Raw genomic sequence first — 12,985 nt, 5'->3', positions numbered from 1 at the left:
AGCCCGTCCCTCTGGAATCACTGATGTCGTCCAAAGCCACTTGAAGGAAAGCCTGCAACCTTAGCCAAAAAAAAGCATAGTGCCTGCTAACGCTGCGGTACGTAGGGAAGGAGACAAGAGCCGCCTTTTTTTAATGGATGTCAATGGAGAAGAGGCTCCCTATAATAAGACTTTCCCTGCATCCCAATGTGCATACTACCCACCCTATCCGCCCTAAATAGTATTGAATATTACCAATGTCACTATTTAGGATGGTTAGTATGCACATTGCAAATTAAGCTATTTTAGGGCATGAAGAAATTATTTTCACAGGAAATGTCATTTTGATTATCAAGGATGAGTTTTAACCAATTAAATAATTACTAAATTCAGAGAAAATACTACAACTATTAATAAACCGTCTCTAAACTGTATTCTAATTAGTCTGTTGTGTACTAACCTTAATTGGCAATCAGTCAGTAAAGCTATAAAGGTGTGTGGATTGCTGACCCTTTAATCTTCAAAACAGAATCCTGGGCCGAGTTTAATTCAGTAATGAGACATCACAGCACAAAGGGGCATGTCTGACTGTGACGTGTATATACTGCCATTTATTATGTAATCAAAAAGAAAATTACTGTTGGTCTTCAATCGTTGCACATTATGTCAATGCATTTATGCCAAGAAATGAACATCAAAACAGGCAGTGATAATGACCCTAAGCAAGACCTTTCCAAAGATGACAACCTGGAAGGATTGATCTTGCATTGATCTATTGACTTGTTTAAATGTACTGAATGCTTGTCCATTGGCAAACAAATGGTGCACTCTGAACTGTTGCAGAAAAGACACTGACAATCACTGTCTTGTTACTTAGTCGTGTACAATGAAAATTCCGACACTGTGGTGCCTGTGGTGACAGCAAGCACAACAAGAATATCATCTACTTCTAGCAGTAGCTTCCTGCCACTCATTTGTTGTCTATGTTCCTGATGGCAATATCCACTGTCTAACGCTTTGATTTTAAGAATGTTCCTTTTGATCTGATAATTGGCATTAGAAGATTGCCTTCCTACTGTTTACAGCTATCTTACATAACTTCCAAGTGGGGGTAAGCTGCTAAGCCGGGCGAACAGTAGCAAGCCGGGGCTTGCCGACAAGTCGGACCGTATCTAAAGATTATCTAGCAACCCGCGCTCTCACCCACACGCAACTCCATTTCTGTCTCCTGTAATTCCATAGATAGACCTCTGAGAGTTCTTGCTGGCATTAGGAATTAATGTTCTCAGGTTAAAGCTATGAAAAGATCTAGGAGGATTACCTGACCTAATTTTGCCCCATCATTTTATGTACATTTTATTTTACATTTGCACTTTGCATTGCGAGAAATTAAAGAGGACTTATTATGCTTTTTTACATTTTAAAATTTCTAGTACCGACTTCGATACCAAGCCGGTGCTGAAATTTTAAAATTGCTTTGAGCGCTATTGAGCGGATTCGTAAACACCTCTGATTGGCCATTGTGTTCAAATGCTCATCAGATATATCTGTGATTGGCTAAATTGATCAATGCACGGGAGAGTTTAAAAGCACACGGAAGTGTTTGAATTTGAAAGCAGGAGCATTTGAAAGCAGGCTTCTATCAGTGGACCGGATAGACTTTCAAACGCTCCCGTGTGTATCTGTGAAAGTGTTCAGTGAAGAGCGTCATTGATGTCTATTAGTATTTACAACATGTTTTTGAAGCGTTGATCATTGTAACCAATCACAGACATATCTGATGAGTGTGTGAACACAATGGCCAATCAGAGATGTTTACGAATCCGCTAAACAGCACTCAAAATGTCACATTTTTAAAATTTCAGTACCTACTTGGTATCGAAGTCAGTACTTTTGACAACGCTACTTTCTTTAGTGTGTACTGTTGCTGTTTGAGTATGAAAAAGGTCTGCAAAGTTATAAAGCACAAAGTCCACTCCAAATTATTCTCTATAGGCCTATCATTAATCACTGTTTCTGAACTCCCTGAAATGGCTCGACTGTAGCCTTCAGTTTTCTTTCGGCAATGTACATGTCACAACATTCCTAACTTAAATAATTCCCGCCCAAGGCATACACAAAATAAAGAGGCAGTTGAGTCGCGTTAGTACTGTGTTGTCACCACGCCCAAGAGATGCTGTTTTTTCAACCCTAGATCTAACCCTGGATCAGTTATAGTAAGGGGAGTGATATTTCCAATCACAACAAACTGATCTAGCTGACCAATAGTAGCACACTGTACTTTCCAGAAGGAGGGGCTTCATAGAGACAGAAACTAAACAGAGCGTTACTAACAGACGACAGAGGTGCTATGTGAAAAATAATGTTTTTTGAAAATCAAGCATGAAAACCTATTCTAGTAGATCCCAAAAACAAAACCAAGACTTTGTAAAAGGTCTTCTTTATATTATATTGAACTACACTTGGACTAATGAATATTAACTATATAGTTCATCAGAAACTGTGCATAAAAATAGAATGTCAACCTATCGGAATGTCTTCAGGACTACAGTATCTGTTTTTACTAACTACACATAAATTAGATTTCATGCATTAATGCAAATGAACGGGTGCATGTCTGTCATAGAGCAATGAGGTTATATGGGTTGTTTCAGCACATATCAAAAGGAGATAGCTTAGCAAGTACAATTTTCCATTTAGAATTACTGAAGATGGTAAAACAGTAGTTCAGTCGAACAGATGACATGGTTCTTGTAGTCATGACAACAAAATAAAATTAAATTCATTTTTTGCTTCTTATTCCTCTTGGTGGAAAAAAAAAATGCCAAGGTGGTGAATCATACTGCAGAAGGAGTGCATTAGAGAGTAGTGAACATAACTGTATTGTTTCCTTCAGAAATTCTACTCAGTTTATATGCAATTAAACCCTATAATGTTCCACTTTGTATGTCTATTAAAAGCATTTGACATGAAAATATTGTACTGTAGAAGATAGAAACAAGAAAGTAGGAGGAAAAGAAATCTTTTAATTTATTTTTGTTTTAAACTTTCCTATAAACTATTAACAATAAATGCAACTACACAACTGCAAACTTATTCAGTAGATAAAAACTTTAAAATGCTACACACATCCAACTATGCTTTTTCACATTTTTGAATGTTTGGGATATAAATGGCATGTTGACACATGCCAAACATCTGCCTAAGGAACACACATTAAAAAATTTCCTAGAATTGAGCCATCTGTTTAGATATTATCCAGAATTTAGTGGAAAACCATAACAGGAAGCAATTTTTAAAAAAGTTTCTCAAACAGAAACAGATAACTTCCATGGTCGATTAACACTTTTTTTCTGACAGTTTACAGTGTTCAGACATTTGTCAGTCTACAATGTGTTGTTCTTTCAAATGATCTTTCCTCCAGCCCCCGCAATGAAACTCTGCACCGGCTGCACAATATATATCCATCCAACCCAAGCTAGATCCAACACACCTCCTCAAGGTGTGAGCGGCGGTGTAGTGTTGCATTAGTGGGTGACACAGAACTGAGCTGATCGGCCGTGAGCCAAATCCAGACTAATGTTAGGGATTAGGATCGTTACATTGTTGACTGGTTGGACCTGTGTCTTTGGGGGCATATCTAGTCATCCAGGTGGGTGGCGACGACTGCGTAAGATTAATTAACAGCAAATCTCTAAAGTAGTCTGTCGTCATTCAGGTATAATCAGATCACATGGAGTTTGTAAACTCATTATAAATTACAAATGACACAGATATCGTAAAAGCAAGATACTTGTTTTACATAATTGCGACAATATAATAACAGGCTTTTCTTTTTTGAATTGCCTTTTTCTTAAAGGGATAGTTCACTCAAAAAATGAAAAATTCAAAAGGATAGTTCACCCAAAAATTACAATTCTGTCATCATTTACTTATCCTCATGCTGTTTCAAACTTTTCTTTCTTCTGCAGAACACAAAAGAAGATATTCTGAGGATTTTTCTCCCTATACAATGAAAGTCAATCGTGGCCAAAACAACACAGAGGAAAAAATGACAATTCAAAATGAAAAAATGCTGAAATTTTTTCAACATATCTTTTGTGGTTCAAAAAATAAACTAGTCATACAGATTTGGAACAGCATGAGGGTAAGTAAATGATGACAATTGTAATTTTTGGGTGAACTATCCCTTTAAGAGAATAGATTCACTTCAATTAAAGTTGAATGATTTAATGCACTTAGTTTCCACCAATTGTTTGATTAATGTAATTTAATATTTCATTTGTGACGTGTAATGAAGAGGTGATTTTGGCCCTGAGACATACTGTAATCTAAGTGAGAGGCAGTCTGGTGGGAATGCATCTGAATTTGATATAAAATCATACTATATATTTACAAGCTGAGATACAAAATGCAAAGAAAAGGAGTAGCACGTGTACTGCACAGAGACCAAAATACACTACGTTAGTATAGATATACATCAACATTTGTTATTGTTGATGGAATAACAGAACGCCTTAGATTAACAACTGAATGAACGGTGAAACCAGTCAGACAAGCTCTCTGACATCTTCCCCTGTAATCTAGACATACAGTGGGTACGGAAAGTATTCAGACCCCCTTAAATTTTTCACTCTTTGTTATATTGCAGCCATTTGCTAAAATCATTTAAGTTCATTTTTTGTCCTCATTAATGTACACACAGCACCCCATATTGACAGAAAAACACAGAATTGTTGACATTTTTGCAGATTTATTAAAAAAGAAAAACTGAAATATCACATGGTCCTAAGTATTCAGACCCTTTGCTCAGTATATAGTACCCTTTTGATCTAATACAGCCATGAGTCTTTTTGGGAAAGATGCAACAAGTTTTTCACACCTGGATTTGGGGATCCTCTGCCATTCCTCCTTGCAGATCCTCTCCAGTTCTGTCAGGTTGGATGGTAAACGTTGGTGGACAGCCATTTTTAGGTCTCTCCAGAGATGCTCAATTGGGTTTAAGTCAGGGCTCTGGCTGGGCCATTCAAGAACAGTCATGGAGTTGTTGTGAAGCCACTCCTTCGTTATTTTAGCTGTGTGCTTAGGGTCATTGTCTTGTTGGAAGGTAAACCTTCGGTCCAGTCTTAGGTCCTGAGCACTCTGGAGAAGGTTTTCGTCCAGGATATCCCTGTACTTGGCCGCATTCATCTTTCCCTCCATTGCAACCAGTCGTCCTGTCCCTGCAGCTGAAAAACACCTCCATAGCATGATGCTGCCACCACCATGCTTCACTGTTGGGACTGTATTGGACAGGTGATGAGCAGTGCCTGGTTTTCTCCACACATACCGCTTAGAATTAAGGCCAAAAAGTTCTATCTTGGTCTCATCAGACCAGAGAATCTTATTTCTCACCATCTTGGAGTCCTTCAGGTGTTTTTTAGCGAACTCCATGCGGGCTTTCATGTGTCTTGCACTGAGGAGAGGCTTCCGTCGGGCCACTCTGCCATAAAGCCCTGACTGGTGGAGGGCTGCAGTGATGGTTGACTTTCTACAACTTTCTCCCATCTCCCAACTGCATCTCTGGAGCTCAGCCACAGTGATCTTTGGGTTCTTCTTTACCTCTCTCACCAAGGCTCTTCTCCCCCGATAGCTCAGTTTGGCCGGACGGCCAGCTCTAGGAAGGTTTCTGGTCGTCCCAAACGTCTTCCATTTAAGGATTATGGAGGCCTCTGTGCTCTCAGGAACCTTAAGTGCAGCAGAATTTTTTTTGTAACCTTGGCCAGATCTGTGCCTTGCCACAATTCTGTCTCTGAGCTCTTCAGGCAGTTCCTTTGACCTCATGATTCTCATTTGCTCTGACATGCACTGTGAGCTGTAAGGTCTTATATAGACAGGTGTGTGGCTTTCCCTAATCAAGTCCAATCAGTATAATCAAACACAGCTGGACTCAAATGAAGGTGTAGAACCATCTCAAGGATGATCAGAAGAAATGGACAGCACCTGAGTTAAATATATGAGTGTCACAGCAAAGGGTCTGAATACTTAGGACCATGTGATATTTCAGTTTTTCTTTTTTAATAAATCTGCAAAAATGTCAACAATTCTGTGTTTTTCTGTCAATATGGGGTGCTGTGTGTACATTAATGGGGGAAAAAAATGAACTTAAATGATTTTAGCAAATGGCTGCAATATAACAAAGAGTGAAAAATTTAAGGGGGTCTGAATACTTTCTGTACCCACTGTATATCAGCACTTATGTTTGAGAATTCACGTTTCTGCAAAACCAAGACAGATTCATACCTGATTGCTTTCCCCAAACTTCTAAATTACGCTACAATGCATTATTCTATTAATTTGCTCATGTTATAAGGCACTTCTAATTTCAGGGTGGCTTTGACAGCTTGTTACAAGGTGAGCACTGTTGACGTTAAATGACGTGCATTCAACAAGTTGCAGTGAATTACCTGCCAGACTGCCATTTTTTAAGGGAAAAAAGGTCTTTTCCATACAACTTTACAGTAGCTTATGTCAACATCCAAAAACGACAAAAAAAAAAAACTATAACAGTCCACAAATTACCATGAAAGTAGTCCAAATATGCACTCTATATCAAGTCTTCTGATACAATGCAATGGATTTTTAGAAGGAACAGGATAGAATTTTAATTATTCAAAAAAAAAATCCAAACTGCTATTATATGGGAAACTATGGAAGCTTGTTTCTGAGATAAAAAGACCTTTTTTACCTTTTTTATTTTTTTAAGCTATAGAAGCTTGTTTCCACCACTGAATAAAAAATAAGAAGGTAATTGCGACTTTTTAATCTCACAATTCTAACTTTGTATTTTTTTTTTTTGAGAAAAAATGTCAGAATTGTGAGATAAAAAGTCGCAATTACCTTTTTTATTTTTTATTTCATGGCGGAAACAAGCTTCCATAGGAAACAGCTTTGTGAAGATTCTTCAAAAATCATCATTTTGTGTTCCACTGAAAAAATAAAAATTTACAGGTTTGGAACAACATGAAGGAGAGTAAATAAAGTTTTTGGGTGAACTACTGTATATTTTTATGCTCTGTTCTGACATGTAAAAAAAAAAAGTAACTGCAATACGAAAACAAACTGAGTAAACCTCCAAAAATGATTCATTCGGGAGTGCAAACAGTGACTCAACAACATCATCGCTCTAACATGGGATCTGTTCCTCACACCTGATAATACCAAGCAATAAAAGCATACAATTATGCAGAGGTCAATGAGTTAATCGAGTGAACAGGAAATAGGTCAGTGCTGGATAGAAACTGAAAATTTAAGAGTAAAATATATGAAGAGCTGCTTAAGCTGGCTTAAAGGGGTTATTTGTACCTGGAGGATTTTTCTGAAGAACGGAGCTCAGTTTAACTGCTCAGGACAAACAAAGGACTCATGAAGAACCATCACAAAACAAACAAACAGTCGTAGATCATCCAGGTAACCACACACAGTATTAAGAATCAATGGTTCACATACTTATGAATGGGGTTATTTTAATAAATTCAGCTATTTTTTGTCTTGTGGATTATATGTAAACATCTTTTATGTAAAATATCTTACTCAGGACAGTACTAAATAAAAAATAACATGCATTTTGTATTATCTCCTTTATTTTGTTAAAATTATTCACATTTTCACAGATTCTGCAAGTGGTTCACATACTTTTTCTTGCAACTGTATATAAACATCAAGATATTTAACACTTCATGACCGTTCAATCCAAACTGTTAGCCACATTTACCAGATATACACTCCACATGCCATGTTTGATTCTTATTGCCAGTAAGATCCAGGCTCTCTAGATGGCTCTAACCAACAAAAGATAGACTATCATGATAGCAGGAGTTTTACTGGCCAGCTCAATAAACAACCAGAGCGATATGAAAGTGTGTTGAGCACTCTCATTGATACAATGGCTAAATGGCCACTTAGGAAGTGGCAGGTCTCACATTAATCAGGTTAAGAAGCTATTGTGAGATCTTCCGTTGTGTTCAGTACACGTCACACACAAAGCACTGGGTTTAATACAGATGAATATCAAATACATAAAAGATAAATAGAAAAAGCTAATTTCTGCTCATACTGCACACTTTGTCCGACCTCAGTTTATTGAGCATATCAAGATGAACAATTAAGATTATTTTTTATTGTCTGACCATAAAGGAAACGGGAATTTCTTAAGCTTTATTTCAGTATTACAGTATAGATCAAAAGTAATCACCTCTAATTAATAGGATAAAGAAGCCTATTTATATGAACTCAAGCTAAAGATATTTCATTCATTTTCTGTGTTTAAGACATCTTAACCAGTGGAACACTTCTGTCCCAGTTTAGGAAAACTGTCAATATTCTCATAATCAATACTGAAAAGAATATTTTCTTTTTGTTGTCTCCACTGACCTCCACCTCTGTTTGAATTGCATTCCAGCTGACAAAAGGATCAAATATGACACCAAATCAACATTTAACTCCGAAGCATAACAAGTCACCCATTATTAAACCGTTGATACTCATTGCTGAATTGGAACACTGAAGACTTCACAGGCATTCTGTCCTCCTATGCCCAGGATTACACTGATGCAAAGCTCATTACATAATGAACGCCTATATCAGCACTTTCCACCCGCTGATATAATTAGACTTTAAAGCCCTGCTCTGATTCTGGGTCAGTGTGAGGCTACTTGATGATCATGTCAAAATCAAAAATATTTAAGTCACACTCTACATCAGTGCCTGTTAAATGTATAATAATGAATTAAAATAGTTGCACATGATAACATATAACCTGCTTAATATATAATTGCATGCAGCTATTGAAATTCATTCATGTTCACTCACAATGATTCACAGATTAGTAATTCAATGCTATTACTTAGAACAACAATAAATACACTATAATAAACACACTGTATATAAATGTTCTAATGTAAAGTGTGACCTATATTTTACATCCTGATTAAAGAATTTGGCAAAAGTCACAGATAATGTTAAGAAAATAAAATAAAAACCTTCCCTTGTCCTTCATGGAATTTTAGTATGAAAAATCAAGCAGTTGAAACTTATAAATAAAACATTATGTATACAACATTATATATAAAAGACGTTAACAAAAATGCACAATAAAGTGCAGTTTTCTTATAGATAGATAGATAGATAGATTTCCTTAACTATCATCTAAATTATTTGAATAAAAGCAGTTAACTTAGATGTTACCCTATGAAGCACACTGCAAGCTAACTAACAACTATTTAAACAATAGTAAAGTTGATTAAATATTAAGTGTTTAAATAAGTAGATTAAATAGTATAATTAATATTGCAGAAATAAATATTGCAGTTCAGTCAAATCATTCATCAGAACATTTTTACCATATAAATAAATATACTGTCTTGCATTATAAACCTTGTTGGGTACTTACGCTAGCATACAGTCATCTTTTCTTATTAAAATGTTAATTCTAATCAATCAAAAGCATTCAATAAGAGTTCTTCGACATCTCAAAAAGCAGAAAAGTAGCAGCTCTGCGCTTACCTGCTGTTCACAGAGCTCCTATAATCCCTCTTTAATGCTATCAGGATGCCTACATTGAACTGGCTGATTTCTGCTTTTCTTACTTATGTAACAGCACACTCGTAAAGCTTACTTTATATCTTGAGCCGACGTGCGTTCCTACAACACTCAGGTAAGTCAAATGCCTCCGGGTGATGGGCATCTCCTATCTAACCGGTCTGTCTGTCAGTGGGCGTGGTTTCGATTGCTCAGCTCCTCCCACACCAACTCCTCCCACTTTGCGCTCTGTTGTGTACTGAGCGTTCAGTCAGTGCTGATGCTGATTCTGCTGTCGTTTTGACGATACATGAATGAAAAATGGATTAAAGATTGCTGATTTACATTATGGATTAAAGATCTGTGATTTGCCTTATCACAACAATAAATAAATTTTGAAAGTGCTCAAAATACCATAAGAGGTAGGTTTACTATGTCATCTAAAGTATTCATCTTATGCAAGCAGTGCTGACAGAATTTGTTTCTTATCTCTGTTTTGTTCAGTTTTGATTGATTTTTATTTATTCTTATTTTATTTTTTTTATTTTTTGTATGTGGGTGTTCTTTTGAAAATCTAATAAAAAGTAAATCAAAAAAAAAAAAAAAAAAAATACCATAAGAGGTAGGCTATATAAAAGAGAATTTACATTTCATTCAACTGAAATGTTTGGTATACTGCAGCTTTCTTTGTGGTTTTGAGGTTTTTTGAAGAAGAAGAAAAAGAAGAAGAAAAATGTAGAAAGAATACACACACAAAAAAACATTTCATCTGTATCATTTCACTGTGCCAAAGTCTGAATCATAAGTGACTCATATGACTTCACAATCTTGAGTGTTTATTTTCCTTTTAGATGTACTACTGTCAGTATTGCTATTTTTAACAATGTATGTATACAGATTGATAGATGATAGATAGATAGAACATTACCTGTTTAAATGTATGATACAGCTGGCAATTATTTATGACCATCCGATATGACGCTAAACTGCTTGCATTTGCTGTCCAAACACATGACTGTACATGTTCTGCTCTTGCTCAAACACTGTAAAACCTGTTGTTATAAATGCTACACATCATTCTCTTGAGTAGGCTACTTTGTTTGCCACTCAGTGCGTCTCATTGAGATGGTAATAAATTGAAAGATTACTAGGATACAATGGAACTTCCCCTATTTAGTGACACTGCAGTATTCCTAGTGGCCATGGAAAAACACAGCATCAGGATGTGGAATGATATCGTGACCAATAAAAACTTCAGTATGAAAGGATGTGTCTGATATATATATCTTCTGATCTGGGCCAATCTGTAAAAACAAGGATGACTAAGACATTTTTAATTGCCTAGTTTCTAATTTTTGCAACAACAATCTTAGACTGTTCTGAATATACAGCTTCAAGTGAAAATGGGAAGCTAAAGACAATACCAATGCCTAAATTCTAAGGTGAGAAACGTTTAAAGTATTTACGGATAAAACATGTTTTACGAAACTAAACAAGGTAAAACCAGACAACAAATGAATACTGAGAGGGAAAAGCAATGGAAAAAGAATTACTTAAAATAGAATGTCTAAAAGAGAGAAGGCAAGTTGGCCTTTTTGAGTATAAATTACTGAAAATCACATAAAGCCCAGATAGCAAATTTGTGCCGGCCCAGATCCGGCCTGCATCTGCCACGTGTGGTATGATGATCTGGGCCACATGTGGCATGGAATGATGGCACTTGGGCGGACTGCTCCTGTTTGCCAGATCTGCGACACAAGCAATGCCACATGTCAGCCAAGAGCAAAGAAATAAACCAGAACTGGACCTTATCTGAGCCACAAAATCTTTATATATTATCTTATCTTATCATCTTAGCATTAACAAGCCTGTTAACAAGCAGAATCACTGAAGGAAAGAAGAGAACAGAAACAGAAACACAAGAACTAGTTAGAATTAGTTAGAATTAAAGAAAATAATAGGACAGTTTTTACATAATTTATTCACGCTGTGATGCATGCTGGGAGTTTTGTACTGGTGTTCCCAGCATGCATTACGGCATGACACTTTTGATTGTCACCATTGTTGAGATTCATGTGCTGATTCTTGATGTCTTTGTGTGTCAACTTAAAAATAATTCTTGTGTGTTTTTTTAATCTTCTAACTGATTTCTGCAATATGATGTGATCTCAAGAAGTAGTAACACAGGGTTCATAATGTAAATGTATAAACTGCGCATTACAATTATCAGATACGAGTGACATCAGCGATTCAGGCTATTTCACAATGATTATAAAACATACTGTCACAGAAGTCAAACTTATAATAAGAGTTAAGAGCCCAACTAATGGAAACGCTGATCACCATTATGGTGACTTCAAATGGAAAGAAAAAAATTTAATATTTAAACCCCTGTGCATTCTCAATAAGAACTTCTGTAGATTTCAAACATAAACAAAGTCAGTGGTTAATAATAACTTAAGCTAGTAAGGCTTACAGTAGCCAAAGTACAACTAATGTAAAAATACTGACCACCATAATGGTGACTGAAATTAAGTCAATCTGTTTAGTCAAAAGTGAAGCTTGTAATGCTGTTTGTGGAGTTATTCAATCCTTCTCTTGAAAGATTTAGTTCATGTGATAAGATTTGGTACTGCATATTTATAAATTTATTGAACCAGTGGTCTCAAACTCAGTTCCTGGAGGGCCACAGCCCTGCAGAGTTTAGCTCCAACCAGCTCCAGCTCACAACTGCTTGGAAGTTTCTAGTAATCCTGAAGACCTTGTTTAGCTGGATCAGGTGTGGTTGATTTGGGCTGGAACAAAACTGTGCAGAGCTGTGGCTCTCCAGGAGAACCCTGATATAAACAGCACATACGCACACACTGCAATATATAAGACACTATACCTTTTATATTTTGTGAATTTTAACATTATATATGTTTCGTATATTTAGTTAACAACAGCACAAACACACCTGCATGTACTAAACCATTCACCAAAAAGCCAAGCATAATCTTTCATGCCTTTATATAATTAACATATGTTTGTAAGTACTTCAGATCTAACCAGAGGCTCTACTCTTCAGCACAATGGTAACCCCAAAAACTCAGACATACCAGAAACCATTTTAAATTCCAAAATAATAGAACATTAAACACTAACAGATCTCTATGTGTGTACATAGATTCACATTTATATGGGAAAATGTATGTGCAATATATATGCACAATAAAGGATACACCTTTTTTTATTTTGTCTAAATATTGTATCAATATATAGACATGCATGGTCAATGTATATACTGCAGTACACTGAAAAATATAAGCACTAGTTTCCCATATATGGAAATGTATTATATAATAAATCACATTATATTTTGCAGTATATTCCCATATATTTTTGCTACGTAAGAGGATCTATGGTTGGAAAGATGCTTCAGGTTGACCGCCTGCAGTGGTCAACCTGA

At 36.1% G+C, this 12,985-nt stretch overlaps 1 protein-coding gene across 2 annotated transcripts in view; it reads right to left on the bottom strand.

Moving 5' to 3' along the window:
* Positions 1–10,749, bottom strand: part of LOC127503857 (prolactin receptor-like) — a 30,934-nt gene extending 20,185 nt beyond the window's left edge. The window contains exon 1 of one of the 2 annotated variants that reach the window (XM_051878027.1): positions 9,523–10,749. The gene's annotated coding sequence lies outside the window, so the exon portion shown is untranslated. The remainder of the gene's footprint in view (positions 1–9,522) is intronic. The other variant, XM_051878028.1, reaches the window with a different exon arrangement.
* Positions 10,750–12,985: the final 2,236 nt, after the last annotated feature.

The sequence above is a fragment of the Ctenopharyngodon idella genome, chromosome 21 (assembly GCF_019924925.1).
Source record: "Ctenopharyngodon idella isolate HZGC_01 chromosome 21, HZGC01, whole genome shotgun sequence".
NCBI lineage: Eukaryota > Metazoa > Chordata > Actinopteri > Cypriniformes > Xenocyprididae > Ctenopharyngodon > Ctenopharyngodon idella.
The sequence above is the reverse complement of the archived record's forward strand: the minus strand, read 5'-3'. Positions and strand labels throughout refer to the sequence as shown.